This window comes from Daphnia pulicaria, chromosome 1 (assembly GCF_021234035.1).
Source record: "Daphnia pulicaria isolate SC F1-1A chromosome 1, SC_F0-13Bv2, whole genome shotgun sequence".
NCBI lineage: Eukaryota > Metazoa > Arthropoda > Branchiopoda > Diplostraca > Daphniidae > Daphnia > Daphnia pulicaria.
In genome coordinates, this window is record NC_060913.1 from 43,123,102 (window position 1) to 43,139,992 (window position 16,891).

At 41.5% G+C, this 16,891-nt stretch overlaps 18 non-coding genes across 18 annotated transcripts; all 18 read right to left on the reverse strand.

Annotated features, from left to right (window-relative positions):
* Positions 1–143: 143 nt before the first annotated feature.
* Positions 144–285, reverse strand: LOC124322756. The gene has a single exon (XR_006915022.1). It is a non-coding gene; the product is annotated as a U4 spliceosomal RNA (small nuclear RNA).
* Positions 286–689: 404 nt separating this feature from the next.
* On the reverse strand, positions 690–779 carry Trnah-gug. Its single transcript is given in 2 exon segments — positions 690–724; positions 743–779. It is a non-coding gene; the product is annotated as a tRNA-His (tRNA).
* Positions 780–971: 192 nt separating this feature from the next.
* Positions 972–1,135, reverse strand: LOC124322128. The gene has a single exon (XR_006914479.1). It is a non-coding gene; the product is annotated as a U1 spliceosomal RNA (small nuclear RNA).
* Positions 1,136–1,644: 509 nt separating this feature from the next.
* Positions 1,645–1,835, reverse strand: LOC124322279. Its single transcript, XR_006914623.1, has one exon. It is a non-coding gene; the product is annotated as a U2 spliceosomal RNA (small nuclear RNA).
* A 510-nt stretch (positions 1,836–2,345) lies between these two features.
* Positions 2,346–2,567, reverse strand: LOC124322553. The gene has a single exon (XR_006914832.1). It is a non-coding gene; the product is annotated as a small nucleolar RNA U3 (small nucleolar RNA).
* Positions 2,568–3,321: 754 nt separating this feature from the next.
* LOC124323116 lies at positions 3,322–3,440 on the reverse strand. Its single transcript, XR_006915360.1, has one exon. It is a non-coding gene; the product is annotated as a 5S ribosomal RNA (ribosomal RNA).
* A 1,072-nt stretch (positions 3,441–4,512) lies between these two features.
* LOC124322562 lies at positions 4,513–4,734 on the reverse strand. Its single transcript, XR_006914841.1, has one exon. It is a non-coding gene; the product is annotated as a small nucleolar RNA U3 (small nucleolar RNA).
* Positions 4,735–5,488: 754 nt separating this feature from the next.
* Positions 5,489–5,607, reverse strand: LOC124323117. Its single transcript, XR_006915361.1, has one exon. It is a non-coding gene; the product is annotated as a 5S ribosomal RNA (ribosomal RNA).
* A 1,559-nt stretch (positions 5,608–7,166) lies between these two features.
* On the reverse strand, positions 7,167–7,388 carry LOC124322554. The gene has a single exon (XR_006914833.1). It is a non-coding gene; the product is annotated as a small nucleolar RNA U3 (small nucleolar RNA).
* A 754-nt stretch (positions 7,389–8,142) lies between these two features.
* Positions 8,143–8,261, reverse strand: LOC124323118. Its single transcript, XR_006915362.1, has one exon. It is a non-coding gene; the product is annotated as a 5S ribosomal RNA (ribosomal RNA).
* Positions 8,262–12,196: 3,935 nt separating this feature from the next.
* LOC124323061 lies at positions 12,197–12,315 on the reverse strand. The gene has a single exon (XR_006915307.1). It is a non-coding gene; the product is annotated as a 5S ribosomal RNA (ribosomal RNA).
* A 203-nt stretch (positions 12,316–12,518) lies between these two features.
* Positions 12,519–12,641, reverse strand: LOC124322951. The gene has a single exon (XR_006915202.1). It is a non-coding gene; the product is annotated as a U5 spliceosomal RNA (small nuclear RNA).
* A 574-nt stretch (positions 12,642–13,215) lies between these two features.
* Positions 13,216–13,357, reverse strand: LOC124322758. The gene has a single exon (XR_006915024.1). It is a non-coding gene; the product is annotated as a U4 spliceosomal RNA (small nuclear RNA).
* Positions 13,358–13,761: 404 nt separating this feature from the next.
* On the reverse strand, positions 13,762–13,851 carry Trnah-gug. The gene is given in 2 exon segments: positions 13,762–13,796; positions 13,815–13,851. It is a non-coding gene; the product is annotated as a tRNA-His (tRNA).
* Positions 13,852–14,043: 192 nt separating this feature from the next.
* On the reverse strand, positions 14,044–14,207 carry LOC124322129. The gene has a single exon (XR_006914480.1). It is a non-coding gene; the product is annotated as a U1 spliceosomal RNA (small nuclear RNA).
* Positions 14,208–14,716: 509 nt separating this feature from the next.
* LOC124322280 lies at positions 14,717–14,907 on the reverse strand. The gene has a single exon (XR_006914624.1). It is a non-coding gene; the product is annotated as a U2 spliceosomal RNA (small nuclear RNA).
* Positions 14,908–15,417: 510 nt separating this feature from the next.
* LOC124322555 lies at positions 15,418–15,639 on the reverse strand. The gene has a single exon (XR_006914834.1). It is a non-coding gene; the product is annotated as a small nucleolar RNA U3 (small nucleolar RNA).
* A 754-nt stretch (positions 15,640–16,393) lies between these two features.
* LOC124323119 lies at positions 16,394–16,512 on the reverse strand. The gene has a single exon (XR_006915363.1). It is a non-coding gene; the product is annotated as a 5S ribosomal RNA (ribosomal RNA).
* Positions 16,513–16,891: the final 379 nt, after the last annotated feature.

The window sequence follows — 16,891 nt, forward strand, 5'->3', positions numbered from 1 at the left end:
TTGTCTGACGTGCAATACCAACTAAATGGAAACAAAAATCACTTATACGATTTCACTTTCACCGTTTAATGTTATAAACACACTATGCAACACTCCAATTTTTCTAACTGACTGTAATTTTTTTTTTCTTGTACGCTGAAATGCTCCTGATGGAGCTATCAAAAATTGCCGACGACAAAGATTATTTCACTTCATCGTGGCGGGGTATTGGTTAAAGTTTTCAACTAGCAATAATCACACCTCGGGAGACCCTCATTGGTTATGATATTGCCACTGCGCAAAGCTAAATTATAATCAGAAAAGCAAGTCTACTTAAGCATTTGCTGAATTCGTTCTGCTTGGACGTGTTGGACCAACAATTTCGTTCAGAAATATTCATTTAGATTACCCTAGGCAAATTTTAATTTCCATCTCCCATTGGACTAATACCAACAGGGGACAGTTCATTACATACATGAAATAATTTTTGTCTTAATATCGGGTCAAATACTTGAAATTCTGTAAATGTGTATTTTTCTTCCATACATTTCAACAACTTCCTGCACACACAAAAAAAGGGAGGGGGAATTTCAGGTTTTCATTCCAAATTGTTTTTCACATTATGAACTATTGAAGTGAGCGAGCATTACTTTCCAACCAAACAAAATTTATAGTTAATCTGCGTGTTGACGTGAAAAATCAGTTTTCAGTGCCGTGACCAGGATTCGAACCTGGGTTACTACGGATTCATATCTAGTAGGTACCACAACGTAGGGTCCTAACCACTAGACGATCACGGCCAATCCATTGGCCATGATGATTTATATTAAAGTAGCTAAACATGAATTTCATTACTTTGTTGTTTCTTCCCAGAAAGAAAATCTGATGCTTCGCGTATTCCCAAGCGGTCAACCCTACCGTTTACTAACGGGACCAGATTTAGTTCAACTTCCGGCAGATGACAAGAATTTTTCTTACATTTATAGTGTGTTCAGGGAACGGCGCGAACGCAGTCCCCCACTACCAAAAATTGTACTCCCGAGTTAATCACATTTGGATTAATCGCAAGGGTCAGCCCATCCTTAGTGCAATGGAAAGGCCTCGCCCTGGAGGAACCACCTTGGTGATCATGGTTGCCTCTGAGCCAGGTAAGTATGATTGTGGATGCTTTTTCACTTTGTTTAATACTTTGTATACAGCAGAACAATATTGACAAAGAGTGTTCAAGTATTTGACTGACGTTTAGAGAATACCACCCACTTTCTTTCATCGACTTGAATTACGAACTCGAGCAAAATATAGTAAATAAAGCTCAGTATTTATTTCATGGTCTTGATCTTTGCAAATACTTTTCAAGAAACAAATTGCTTGTTTTTTTTCATTTGGTCGTCCAATTGGCAAATAAGAAAATAAGAAAATCGACTTTTCATATGAAAATACACGCATCTTCATATTTTAAAAAAAAACATCACATCGAAAGATGAACAGTACTAATTAGTTAACACAATCAAGTACGTATTTTTTTATGCTTTTCTTGATATTACGAAAAAAATACAATTAGAAAAAATTACAAACATGTCTACATGACAGTTTTGCAATTATACATGGTCTTTTATTATACGGTGCTAAGACAATTTCTGTTTTATTCAATATGTTCTCCCTCATAGAGGGTGAGCCGATCCCGGAGGTACTGCAATACCGGGTCAACCCGTGGCGGGAGCAGTGCAAGCACTGTATTCCCACCGTATGCCAAAAATCAGTTTAATATTCTGGGGTCCATTTGAACCCGTATCAGATATTAAGCTGATAAGAACAGATACTACACTTTGATCTTAGCCAAAAGGCCGAGAAGCGATAATGTTACAAGGATTACTGCCCAAAATAACCACTGAGGTTCAACACATTTCCGGTGGTGTACGAAGAATACTCATATCACTCAAAACATTCAAGAAATGCTATAAAATATTGAGTTGTTCATTTTTCCAGACGCGACCACTTGATGCTTATAAAGTTCATTTTCATTTGTTTTATTATGCTCATACTGTATTAAGGGAGATACAATTTACGCTGAAGGCGTTGCAAATTTTACTCTCGTTATCACACTAGGTCCTTTTTTTTCAGAATATGGCTTTGCCACGCCACCTGACGACAAAAGCTCTGAACGATAATTAATCATGATTAAATAACAATAACTAAAAGAATGCAATACGATCATAAAGTCATGACACATCCTCAAATTGACCAACCTCACTTTCACAATTTATTTTGCCATACAAGCAGATGATTTAAGGACACGAATACCTGGAATTATTATTAAGATGTATCTCTTTAGATTTTCAAGAATTTAAATTTGTTTTATCATCTCAACCACTCTGAACACGCTAGTTTCCTTCCGCTATTTCACATGGATTTAACGGAAACGGTCCTCAATGACTGTGTTTGATGCTGTCGAGACAGCTACACTCACAGCCTGTTTCACGCTCAGAAACCAGCGTCTTAACTCGTCATCGTGGGTTGAAAGGAGACAAGTTTCTGGTGGGAAACAAGTCAAGATATACTACAGAAATGATCCTGTGAAGTATGATCTTAAATGCAATGTTATTTTGCAGAACTCTAAATAAGGTTTGTACGATCAATGAGCTTTGGCGTAAATTACAGTGCATAGATCGATATTTCGGAATATTAAATTGAGATTTGCAATACTTGACGCACACAGTACATACATTGTCAGGTCTTGCATTTTGTTCATTTATTGAAACACCGAGAAGCTCTTTAATAGTTATAGAACAAGTGACGAGACCAATTTTGGACACAATAAAGAATCCGCGTGCTCATCAAATCAATTTATTACAGTAATGTATTATCGATTGAGAGCCCATTTATCAGCTGGGTGTTTGGCGTGCACCTATAATCCTGCTTCGGGGAGGCTTGGTAGAGTGGATGGCTTGAGTTTAGGAGCCCTGTTTCGTGATACCGCATGTTGATCAGGTGCCCGCACTAAGCTTGACATCAGCATGGATCTGCTAGAGGAATCTAGTAGGTGCAGGTTAGCTAAGGAGGAGCGTAGTGGGTCAGGAGGGAAACCTAGCAGCCAAAAGTTCCCGTGTTCGGCAGTAGTGGGATCGTGCCAGTGAGTGGGCGTCATGCAACAGCCTCAACAAAATAGCCAAACCTCTATCTTTTTTTTTGTCGTTAAAACTACCGAGATCAAACAAACATGCGTTCTACAATATATGGTATCATTAATCAAAGTCCCAGCAATACCCTTTTCAACTAATACCTAAAGAATACATTATATTCCATGTCTCATCTAACTTGGGGAGCAAAAATAAAATTACACCATGCCAACAGCATCCCGTATTCCCAAGCGGTCACCCATCCAAGTACTAACGGGACCCGACATAGCTTAACTTCCGGGAGCTGACGAGACCGGGTGAGTTCTATGTGGTGTGGCCGTTGACATCAATTCAGTCGCCATTACCCGACCATATTCGCCTCTAAATCTAGTTCTAATGCTTGCTTACTTTCTGTTCGAAATACACACCAACCTTAGCCAAACAAACGAGGACATATAAGTACATTTGTCAATGGACAACCGAATATAAAATTTGATAATATTTCCAAACGCCACTATTTTTGGCTAACTGTCATTTTTAATTTTCTCGTTCCGGGGATGTCCGATCAATGAGCCAACAATCCAAGTGTCATAAGGCTAACGATTGCTTCCCTTACTTAGCTTGCGTTGCATAAGGATCTCAGAGTCAGAGAGATTAGATAGAGCTGCCCGAAGAAACCACCAACGTACAAGCCTCTCGGCTGTGCCGTGCGCTTCGCGCTTTACTTAGCTTGCGTTGCATAAGGATCTCAGAGCCAGAGAGATTAGATAGAGCTGCCCGAAGAAACCACCAACGTACAAGCCTCTCGGCGTACAGCCGAGAGGCTACTAGACGTCCTCCAACCTCTTTGTTGCTGAAAGATATTTGAAACGCCGTGCGCGAAGCGCACGGCACAGCCGAGAGGCTTGTACGTTGGTGGTTTCTTCGGGCAGCTCTATCTAATCTCTCTGGCTCTGAGATCCTTATGCAACGCAAGCTAAGTAAAGCGCGAAGCGCACGGCACAGCCGAGAGGCTTGTACGTTGGTGGTTTCTTCGGGCAGCTCTATCTAATCTCTCTGACTCTGAGATCCTTATGCAACGCAAGCTAAGTAAGGGAAGCAATCGTTAGCCTTATGACACTTGGATTGTTGGCTCATTGATCGGACATCCCCGGAACGAGAAAATTAAAAATGACAGTTAGCCACAAAAGACAGTGACGACAAAAGCTCTGAACGATAATTAATCATGATTAAATAACAATAACTAAAAGAATGCAATACGATCATAAAGTCATGACACATCCTCAAATTGACCAACCTCACTTTCACAATTTATTTTGCCATACAAGCAGATGATTTAAGGACACGAATACCTGGAATTATTATTAAGATGTATCTCTTTAGATTTTCAAGAATTTAAATTTGTTTTATCATCTCAACCACTCTGAACACGCTAGTTTCCTTCCGCTATTTCACATGGATTTAACGGAAACGGTCCTCAATGACTGTGTTTGATGCTGTCGAGACAGCTACACTCACAGCCTGTTTCACGCTCAGAAACCAGCGTCTTAACTCGTCATCGTGGGTTGAAAGGAGACAGGTTTCTGGTGGGAAACAAGTCAAGATATACTACAGAAATGATCCTGTGAAGTATGATCTTAAATGCAATGTTATTTTGCAGAACTCTAAATAAGGTTTGTACGATCAATGAGCTTTGGCGTAAATTACAGTGCATAGATCGATATTTCGGAATATTAAATTGAGATTTGCAATACTTGACGCACACAGTACATACATTGTCAGGTCTTGCATTTTGTTCATTTATTGAAACACCGAGAAGCTCTTTAATAGTTATAGAACAAGTGACGAGACCAATTTTGGACACAATAAAGAATCCGCGTGCTCATCAAATCAATTTATTACAGTAATGTATTATCGATTGAGAGCCCATTTATCAGCTGGGTGTTTGGCGTGCACCTATAATCCTGCTTCGGGGAGGCTTGGTAGAGTGGATGGCTTGAGTTTAGGAGCCCTGTTTCGTGATACCGCATGTTGATCAGGTGCCCGCACTAAGCTTGACATCAGCATGGATCTGCTAGAGGAATCTAGTAGGTGCAGGTTAGCTAAGGAGGAGCGTAGTGGGTCAGGAGGGAAACCTAGCAGCCAAAAGTTCCCGTGTTCGGCAGTAGTGGGATCGTGCCAGTGAGTGGGCGTCATGCAACAGCCTCAACAAAATAGCCAAACCTCTATCTTTTTTTTTGTCGTTAAAACTACCGAGATCAAACAAACATGCGTTCTACAATATATGGTATCATTAATCAAAGTCCCAGCAATACCCTTTTCAACTAATACCTAAAGAATACATTATATTCCATGTCTCATCTAACTTGGGGAGCAAAAATAAAATTACACCATGCCAACAGCATCCCGTATTCCCAAGCGGTCACCCATCCAAGTACTAACGGGACCCGACATAGCTTAACTTCCGGGAGCTGACGAGACCGGGTGAGTTCTATGTGGTGTGGCCGTTGACATCAATTCAGTCGCCATTACCCGACCATATTCGCCTCTAAATCTAGTTCTAATGCTTGCTTACTTTCTGTTCGAAATACACACCAACCTTAGCCAAACAAACGAGGACATATAAGTACATTTGTCAATGGACAACCGAATATAAAATTTGATAATATTTCCAAACGCCACTATTTTTGGCTAACTGTCATTTTTAATTTTCTCGTTCCGGGGATGTCCGATCAATGAGCCAACAATCCAAGTGTCATAAGGCTAACGATTGCTTCCCTTACTTAGCTTGCGTTGCATAAGGATCTCAGAGTCAGAGAGATTAGATAGAGCTGCCCGAAGAAACCACCAACGTACAAGCCTCTCGGCTGTGCCGTGCGCTTCGCGCTTTACTTAGCTTGCGTTGCATAAGGATCTCAGAGCCAGAGAGATTAGATAGAGCTGCCCGAAGAAACCACCAACGTACAAGCCTCTCGGCTGTGCCGTGCGCTTCGCGCACGGCGTTTCAAATATCTTTCAGCAACAAAGAGGTTGGAGGACGTCTAGTAGCCTCTCGGCTGTACTTTCTGTTCGAAATACACACCAACCTTAGCCAAACAAACGAGGACATATAAGTACATTTGTCAATGGACAACCGAATATAAAATTTGATAATATTTCCAAACGCCACTATTTTTGGCTAACTGTCATTTTTAATTTTCTCGTTCCGGGGATGTCCGATCAATGAGCCAACAATCCAAGTGTCATAAGGCTAACGATTGCTTCCCTTACTTAGCTTGCGTTGCATAAGGATCTCAGAGTCAGAGAGATTAGATAGAGCTGCCCGAAGAAACCACCAACGTACAAGCCTCTCGGCTGTGCCGTGCGCTTCGCGCTTTACTTAGCTTGCGTTGCATAAGGATCTCAGAGCCAGAGAGATTAGATAGAGCTGCCCGAAGAAACCACCAACGTACAAGCCTCTCGGCGTACAGCCGAGAGGCTACTAGACGTCCTCCAACCTCTTTGTTGCTGAAAGATATTTGAAACGCCGTGCGCGAAGCGCACGGCACAGCCGAGAGGCTTGTACGTTGGTGGTTTCTTCGGGCAGCTCTATCTAATCTCTCTGGCTCTGAGATCCTTATGCAACGCAAGCTAAGTAAAGCGCGAAGCGCACGGCACAGCCGAGAGGCTTGTACGTTGGTGGTTTCTTCGGGCAGCTCTATCTAATCTCTCTGACTCTGAGATCCTTATGCAACGCAAGCTAAGTAAGGGAAGCAATCGTTAGCCTTATGACACTTGGATTGTTGGCTCATTGATCGGACATCCCCGGAACGAGAAAATTAAAAATGACAGTTAGCCACAAAAGACAGTGACGACAAAAGCTCTGAACGATAATTAATCATGATTAAATAACAATAACTAAAAGAATGCAATACGATCATAAAGTCATGACACATCCTCAAATTGACCAACCTCACTTTCACAATTTATTTTGCCATACAAGCAGATGATTTAAGGACACGAATACCTGGAATTATTATTAAGATGTATCTCTTTAGATTTTCAAGAATTTAAATTTGTTTTATCATCTCAACCACTCTGAACACGCTAGTTTCCTTCCGCTATTTCACATGGATTTAACGGAAACGGTCCTCAATGACTGTGTTTGATGCTGTCGAGACAGCTACACTCACAGCCTGTTTCACGCTCAGAAACCAGCGTCTTAACTCGTCATCGTGGGTTGAAAGGAGACAAGTTTCTGGTGGGAAACAAGTCAAGATATACTACAGAAATGATCCTGTGAAGTATGATCTTAAATGCAATGTTATTTTGCAGAACTCTAAATAAGGTTTGTACGATCAATGAGCTTTGGCGTAAATTACAGTGCATAGATCGATATTTCGGAATATTAAATTGAGATTTGCAATACTTGACGCACACAGTACATACATTGTCAGGTCTTGCATTTTGTTCATTTATTGAAACACCGAGAAGCTCTTTAATAGTTATAGAACAAGTGACGAGACCAATTTTGGACACAATAAAGAATCCGCGTGCTCATCAAATCAATTTATTACAGTAATGTATTATCGATTGAGAGCCCATTTATCAGCTGGGTGTTTGGCGTGCACCTATAATCCTGCTTCGGGGAGGCTTGGTAGAGTGGATGGCTTGAGTTTAGGAGCCCTGTTTCGTGATACCGCATGTTGATCAGGTGCCCGCACTAAGCTTGACATCAGCATGGATCTGCTAGAGGAATCTAGTAGGTGCAGGTTAGCTAAGGAGGAGCGTAGTGGGTCAGGAGGGAAACCTAGCAGCCAAAAGTTCCCGTGTTCGGCAGTAGTGGGATCGTGCCAGTGAGTGGGCGTCATGCAACAGCCTCAACAAAATAGCCAAACCTCTATCTTTTTTTTTGTCGTTAAAACTACCGAGATCAAACAAACATGCGTTCTACAATATATGGTATCATTAATCAAAGTCCCAGCAATACCCTTTTCAACTAATACCTAAAGAATACATTATATTCCATGTCTCATCTAACTTGGGGAGCAAAAATAAAATTACACCATGCCAACAGCATCCCGTATTCCCAAGCGGTCACCCATCCAAGTACTAACGGGACCCGACATAGCTTAACTTCCGGGAGCTGACGAGACCGGGTGAGTTCTATGTGGTGTGGCCGTTGACATCAATTCAGTCGCCATTACCCGACCATATTCGCCTCTAAATCTAGTTCTAATGCTTGCTTACTTTCTGTTCGAAATACACACCAACCTTAGCCAAACAAACGAGGACATATAAGTACATTTGTCAATGGACAACCGAATATAAAATTTGATAATATTTCCAAACGCCACTATTTTTGGCTAACTGTCATTTTTAATTTTCTCGTTCCGGGGATGTCCGATCAATGAGCCAACAATCCAAGTGTCATAAGGCTAACGATTGCTTCCCTTACTTAGCTTGCGTTGCATAAGGATCTCAGAGTCAGAGAGATTAGATAGAGCTGCCCGAAGAAACCACCAACGTACAAGCCTCTCGGCTGTGCCGTGCGCTTCGCGCTTTACTTAGCTTGCGTTGCATAAGGATCTCAGAGCCAGAGAGATTAGATAGAGCTGCCCGAAGAAACCACCAACGTACAAGCCTCTCGGCTGTGCCGTGCGCTTCGCGCACGGCGTTTCAAATATCTTTCAGCAACAAAGAGGTTGGAGGACGTCTAGTAGCCTCTCGGCTGTACTTTCTGTTCGAAATACACACCAACCTTAGCCAAACAAACGAGGACATATAAGTACATTTGTCAATGGACAACCGAATATAAAATTTGATAATATTTCCAAACGCCACTATTTTTGGCTAACTGTCATTTTTAATTTTCTCGTTCCGGGGATGTCCGATCAATGAGCCAACAATCCAAGTGTCATAAGGCTAACGATTGCTTCCCTTACTTAGCTTGCGTTGCATAAGGATCTCAGAGTCAGAGAGATTAGATAGAGCTGCCCGAAGAAACCACCAACGTACAAGCCTCTCGGCTGTGCCGTGCGCTTCGCGCTTTACTTAGCTTGCGTTGCATAAGGATCTCAGAGCCAGAGAGATTAGATAGAGCTGCCCGAAGAAACCACCAACGTACAAGCCTCTCGGCTGTACGTTAAAACGAGGACATATAAGTACATTTGTCAATGGACAACCGAATATAAAATTTGATAATATTTCCAAACGCCACTATTTTTGGCTAACTGTCATTTTTAATTTTCTCGTTCCGGGGATGTCCGATCAATGAGCCAACAATCCAAGTGTCATAAGGCTAACGATTGCTTCCCTTACTTAGCTTGCGTTGCATAAGGATCTCAGAGTCAGAGAGATTAGATAGAGCTGCCCGAAGAAACCACCAACGTACAAGCCTCTCGGCTGTGCCGTGCGCTTCGCGCTTTACTTAGCTTGCGTTGCATAAGGATCTCAGAGCCAGAGAGATTAGATAGAGCTGCCCGAAGAAACCACCAACGTACAAGCCTCTCGGCTGTGCCGTGCGCTTCGCGCACGGCGTTTCAAATATCTTTCAGCAACAAAGAGGTTGGAGGACGTCTAGTAGCCTCTCGGCTGTACTTTCTGTTCGAAATACACACCAACCTTAGCCAAACAAACGAGGACATATAAGTACATTTGTCAATGGACAACCGAATATAAAATTTGATAATATTTCCAAACGCCACTATTTTTGGCTAACTGTCATTTTTAATTTTCTCGTTCCGGGGATGTCCGATCAATGAGCCAACAATCCAAGTGTCATAAGGCTAACGATTGCTTCCCTTACTTAGCTTGCGTTGCATAAGGATCTCAGAGTCAGAGAGATTAGATAGAGCTGCCCGAAGAAACCACCAACGTACAAGCCTCTCGGCTGTGCCGTGCGCTTCGCGCTTTACTTAGCTTGCGTTGCATAAGGATCTCAGAGCCAGAGAGATTAGATAGAGCTGCCCGAAGAAACCACCAACGTACAAGCCTCTCGGCTGTGCCGTGCGCTTCGCGCACGGCGTTTCAAATATCTTTCAGCAACAAAGAGGTTGGAGGACGTCTAGTAGCCTCTCGGCTGTACTTTCTGTTCGAAATACACACCAACCTTAGCCAAACAAACGAGGACATATAAGTACATTTGTCAATGGACAACCGAATATAAAATTTGATAATATTTCCAAACGCCACTATTTTTGGCTAACTGTCATTTTTAATTTTCTCGTTCCGGGGATGTCCGATCAATGAGCCAACAATCCAAGTGTCATAAGGCTAACGATTGCTTCCCTTACTTAGCTTGCGTTGCATAAGGATCTCAGAGTCAGAGAGATTAGATAGAGCTGCCCGAAGAAACCACCAACGTACAAGCCTCTCGGCTGTGCCGTGCGCTTCGCGCTTTACTTAGCTTGCGTTGCATAAGGATCTCAGAGCCAGAGAGATTAGATAGAGCTGCCCGAAGAAACCACCAACGTACAAGCCTCTCGGCTGTGCCGTGCGCTTCGCGCACGGCGTTTCAAATATCTTTCAGCAACAAAGAGGTTGGAGGACGTCTAGTAGCCTCTCGGCTGTACTTTCTGTTCGAAATACACACCAACCTTAGCCAAACAAACGAGGACATATAAGTACATTTGTCAATGGACAACCGAATATAAAATTTGATAATATTTCCAAACGCCACTATTTTTGGCTAACTGTCATTTTTAATTTTCTCGTTCCGGGGATGTCCGATCAATGAGCCAACAATCCAAGTGTCATAAGGCTAACGATTGCTTCCCTTACTTAGCTTGCGTTGCATAAGGATCTCAGAGTCAGAGAGATTAGATAGAGCTGCCCGAAGAAACCACCAACGTACAAGCCTCTCGGCTGTGCCGTGCGCTTCGCGCTTTACTTAGCTTGCGTTGCATAAGGATCTCAGAGCCAGAGAGATTAGATAGAGCTGCCCGAAGAAACCACCAACGTACAAGCCTCTCGGCTGTACGTTAAAACGAGGACATATAAGTACATTTGTCAATGGACAACCGAATATAAAATTTGATAATATTTCCAAACGCCACTATTTTTGGCTAACTGTCATTTTTAATTTTCTCGTTCCGGGGATGTCCGATCAATGAGCCAACAATCCAAGTGTCATAAGGCTAACGATTGCTTCCCTTACTTAGCTTGCGTTGCATAAGGATCTCAGAGTCAGAGAGATTAGATAGAGCTGCCCGAAGAAACCACCAACGTACAAGCCTCTCGGCTGTGCCGTGCGCTTCGCGCTTTACTTAGCTTGCGTTGCATAAGGATCTCAGAGCCAGAGAGATTAGATAGAGCTGCCCGAAGAAACCACCAACGTACAAGCCTCTCGGCTGTGCCGTGCGCTTCGCGCACGGCGTTTCAAATATCTTTCAGCAACAAAGAGGTTGGAGGACGTCTAGTAGCCTCTCGGCTGTACTTTCTGTTCGAAATACACACCAACCTTAGCCAAACAAACGAGGACATATAAGTACATTTGTCAATGGACAACCGAATATAAAATTTGATAATATTTCCAAACGCCACTATTTTTGGCTAACTGTCATTTTTAATTTTCTCGTTCCGGGGATGTCCGATCAATGAGCCAACAATCCAAGTGTCATAAGGCTAACGATTGCTTCCCTTACTTAGCTTGCGTTGCATAAGGATCTCAGAGTCAGAGAGATTAGATAGAGCTGCCCGAAGAAACCACCAACGTACAAGCCTCTCGGCTGTGCCGTGCGCTTCGCGCTTTACTTAGCTTGCGTTGCATAAGGATCTCAGAGCCAGAGAGATTAGATAGAGCTGCCCGAAGAAACCACCAACGTACAAGCCTCTCGGCTGTGCCGTGCGCTTCGCGCACGGCGTTTCAAATATCTTTCAGCAACAAAGAGGTTGGAGGACGTCTAGTAGCCTCTCGGCTGTGCCGTGCGCTTCGCGCACGGCGTTTCAAATATCTTTCAGCAACAAAGAGGTTGGAGGACGTCTAGTAGGCAATATCCAGTAAAAAATACGTTCCTTCCATTTTCAACTAATGCCAAAATAATACATTGTAGTCCATGTAGTATCACCCATCTTGGGAAGCACTTCAATTCAATTGGATTCACAAAAATAAAATAATTCCATGCCAACAGCATCCCGTATTCCCAAGCGGTCACCCATCCAAGTACTAACGGGACCCGACATAGCTTAACTTCCGGGAGCTGACGAGACCGGGTGAGTTCTATGTGGTATGGCCGTTGACATTAAACTAGACGCAATTACCCGACCATATTCGCCTCTAATCTATTACTTGTGCTTGAGATTTATCTTTTTGAAATACACACTAATCTTACCAAAACCACCGAAAAACTATCAGTTTGTCATTTTACAAATGTTGTCAGTATGTAGTAGTAGAATATCTTTGTTTCCGCATACAGACGTTTTTAATTTTTCATTTATTCAAAGTGCCCAATCAGAAGACCGGGCGTTAAAAAAATAAGTCATATAGACTCATCAATGCTCCTAACCACGGAAATCTTTAGTAAAAGGCGAAAGATTTATCCGGGTATTGATTAGAAACCAGAGTAAATAACAGTGGTATGCCTTGTATTTATATTCATTTCAAAATTTTGAAGTGCGCTTGTAAGGTTTTTTTTCGAAACATGCGTTTACATATCAAAATCCTTGTGCAATTCTTTATCAATGGGTACAGTTATTTTAAAGTAAATATCATGTATAAAGCTCGTTAACATGTTTTTGAACGAAACAGTTGTGCGCAGTGTTATTTTTGAAAAAAATGAACGATCTTTATGGTACAAGCCCAACACGTAGGTGGTGGGATCAGATGTTTACCCCGACATTCACCCTACAGCGGTTAACAATTTATTGAACTTCCCCTTTAAACATGGTGGAATCTTTTCACCTTGTCATTTGGAATCACCTTTTCAAATATTTTCCCCGTGTTCACAATGTTCCAACTGACTGATATTAATGGCCTTCAGCGAACGAATTAATCAGCCTTGTCTGACGTGCAATACCAACTAAATGGAAACAAAAATCACTTATACGATTTCACTTTCACCGTTTAATGTTATAAACACACTATGCAACACTCCAATTTTTCTAACTGACTGTAATTTTTTTTTTCTTGTACGCTGAAATGCTCCTGATGGAGCTATCAAAAATTGCCGACGACAAAGATTATTTCACTTCATCGTGGCGGGGTATTGGTTAAAGTTTTCAACTAGCAATAATCACACCTCGGGAGACCCTCATTGGTTATGATATTGCCACTGCGCAAAGCTAAATTATAATCAGAAAAGCAAGTCTACTTAAGCATTTGCTGAATTCGTTCTGCTTGGACGTGTTGGACCAACAATTTCGTTCAGAAATATTCATTTAGATTACCCTAGGCAAATTTTAATTTCCATCTCCCATTGGACTAATACCAACAGGGGACAGTTCATTACATACATGAAATAATTTTTGTCTTAATATCGGGTCAAATACTTGAAATTCTGTAAATGTGTATTTTTCTTCCATACATTTCAACAACTTCCTGCACACACAAAAAAAGGGAGGGGGGATTTCAGGTTTTCATTCCAAATTGTTTTTCACATTATGAACTATTGAAGTGAGCGAGCATTACTTTCCAACCAAACAAAATTTATAGTTAATCTGCGTGTTGACGTGAAAAATCAGTTTTCAGTGCCGTGACCAGGATTCGAACCTGGGTTACTACGGATTCATATCTAGTAGGTACCACAACGTAGGGTCCTAACCACTAGACGATCACGGCCAATCCATTGGCCATGATGATTTATATTAAAGTAGCTAAACATGAATTTCATTACTTTGTTGTTTCTTCCCAGAAAGAAAATCTGATGCTTCGCGTATTCCCAAGCGGTCAACCCTACCGTTTACTAACGGGACCAGATTTAGTTCAACTTCCGGCAGATGACAAGAATTTTTCTTACATTTATAGTGTGTTCAGGGAACGGCGCGAACGCAGTCCCCCACTACCAAAAATTGTACTCCCGAGTTAATCACATTTGGATTAATCGCAAGGGTCAGCCCATCCTTAGTGCAATGGAAAGGCCTCGCCCTGGAGGAACCACCTTGGTGATCATGGTTGCCTCTGAGCCAGGTAAGTATGATTGTGGATGCTTTTTCACTTTGTTTAATACTTTGTATACAGCAGAACAATATTGACAAAGAGTGTTCAAGTATTTGACTGACGTTTAGAGAATACCACCCACTTTCTTTCATCGACTTGAATTACGAACTCGAGCAAAATATAGTAAATAAAGCTCAGTATTTATTTCATGGTCTTGATCTTTGCAAATACTTTTCAAGAAACAAATTGCTTGTTTTTTTTCATTTGGTCGTCCAATTGGCAAATAAGAAAATAAGAAAATCGACTTTTCATATGAAAATACACGCATCTTCATATTTTAAAAAAAAACATCACATCGAAAGATGAACAGTACTAATTAGTTAACACAATCAAGTACGTATTTTTTTATGCTTTTCTTGATATTACGAAAAAAATACAATTAGAAAAAATTACAAACATGTCTACATGACAGTTTTGCAATTATACATGGTCTTTTATTATACGGTGCTAAGACAATTTCTGTTTTATTCAATATGTTCTCCCTCATAGAGGGTGAGCCGATCCCGGAGGTACTGCAATACCGGGTCAACCCGTGGCGGGAGCAGTGCAAGCACTGTATTCCCACCGTATGCCAAAAATCAGTTTAATATTCTGGGGTCCATTTGAACCCGTATCAGATATTAAGCTGATAAGAACAGATACTACACTTTGATCTTAGCCAAAAGGCCGAGAAGCGATAATGTTACAAGGATTACTGCCCAAAATAACCACTGAGGTTCAACACATTTCCGGTGGTGTACGAAGAATACTCATATCACTCAAAACATTCAAGAAATGCTATAAAATATTGAGTTGTTCATTTTTCCAGACGCGACCACTTGATGCTTCTAAAGTTCATTTTCATTTGTTTTATTATGCTCATACTGTATTAAGGGAGATACAATTTACGCTGAAGGCGTTGCAAATTTTACTCTCGTTATCACACTAGGTCCTTTTTTTTCAGAATATGGCTTTGCCACGCCACCTGACGACAAAAGCTCTGAACGATAATTAATCATGATTAAATAACAATAACTAAAAGAATGCAATACGATCATAAAGTCATGACACATCCTCAAATTGACCAACCTCACTTTCACAATTTATTTTGCCATACAAGCAGATGATTTAAGGACACGAATACCTGGAATTATTATTAAGATGTATCTCTTTAGATTTTCAAGAATTTAAATTTGTTTTATCATCTCAACCACTCTGAACACGCTAGTTTCCTTCCGCTATTTCACATGGATTTAACGGAAACGGTCCTCAATGACTGTGTTTGATGCTGTCGAGACAGCTACACTCACAGCCTGTTTCACGCTCAGAAACCAGCGTCTTAACTCGTCATCGTGGGTTGAAAGGAGACAAGTTTCTGGTGGGAAACAAGTCAAGATATACTACAGAAATGATCCTGTGAAGTATGATCTTAAATGCAATGTTATTTTGCAGAACTCTAAATAAGGTTTGTACGATCAATGAGCTTTGGCGTAAATTACAGTGCATAGATCGATATTTCGGAATATTAAATTGAGATTTGCAATACTTGACGCACACAGTACATACATTGTCAGGTCTTGCATTTTGTTCATTTATTGAAACACCGAGAAGCTCTTTAATAGTTATAGAACAAGTGACGAGACCAATTTTGGACACAATAAAGAATCCGCGTGCTCATCAAATCAATTTATTACAGTAATGTATTATCGATTGAGAGCCCATTTATCAGCTGGGTGTTTGGCGTGCACCTATAATCCTGCTTCGGGGAGGCTTGGTAGAGTGGATGGCTTGAGTTTAGGAGCCCTGTTTCGTGATACCGCATGTTGATCAGGTGCCCGCACTAAGCTTGACATCAGCATGGATCTGCTAGAGGAATCTAGTAGGTGCAGGTTAGCTAAGGAGGAGCGTAGTGGGTCAGGAGGGAAACCTAGCAGCCAAAAGTTCCCGTGTTCGGCAGTAGTGGGATCGTGCCAGTGAGTGGGCGTCATGCAACAGCCTCAACAAAATAGCCAAACCTCTATCTTTTTTTTTGTCGTTAAAACTACCGAGATCAAACAAACATGCGTTCTACAATATATGGTATCATTAATCAAAGTCCCAGCAATACCCTTTTCAACTAATACCTAAAGAATACATTATATTCCATGTCTCATCTAACTTGGGGAGCAAAAATAAAATTACACCATGCCAACAGCATCCCGTATTCCCAAGCGGTCACCCATCCAAGTACTAACGGGACCCGACATAGCTTAACTTCCGGGAGCTGACGAGACCGGGTGAGTTCTATGTGGTGTGGCCGTTGACATCAATTCAGTCGCCATTACCCGACCATATTCGCCTCTAAATCTAGTTCTAATGCTTGCTTACTTTCTGTTCGAAATACACACCAACCTTAGCCAAACAAACGAGGACATATAAGTACATTTGTCAATGGACAACCGAATATAAAATTTGATAATATTTCCAAACGCCACTATTTTTGGCTAACTGTCATTTTTAATTTTCTCGTTCCGGGGATGTCCGATCAATGAGCCAACAATCCAAGTGTCATAAGGCTAACGATTGCTTCCCTTACTTAGCTTGCGTTGCATAAGGATCTCAGAGTCAGAGAGATTAGATAGAGCTGCCCGAAGAAACCACCAACGTACAAGCCTCTCGGCTGTGCCGTGCGCTTCGCGCTTTA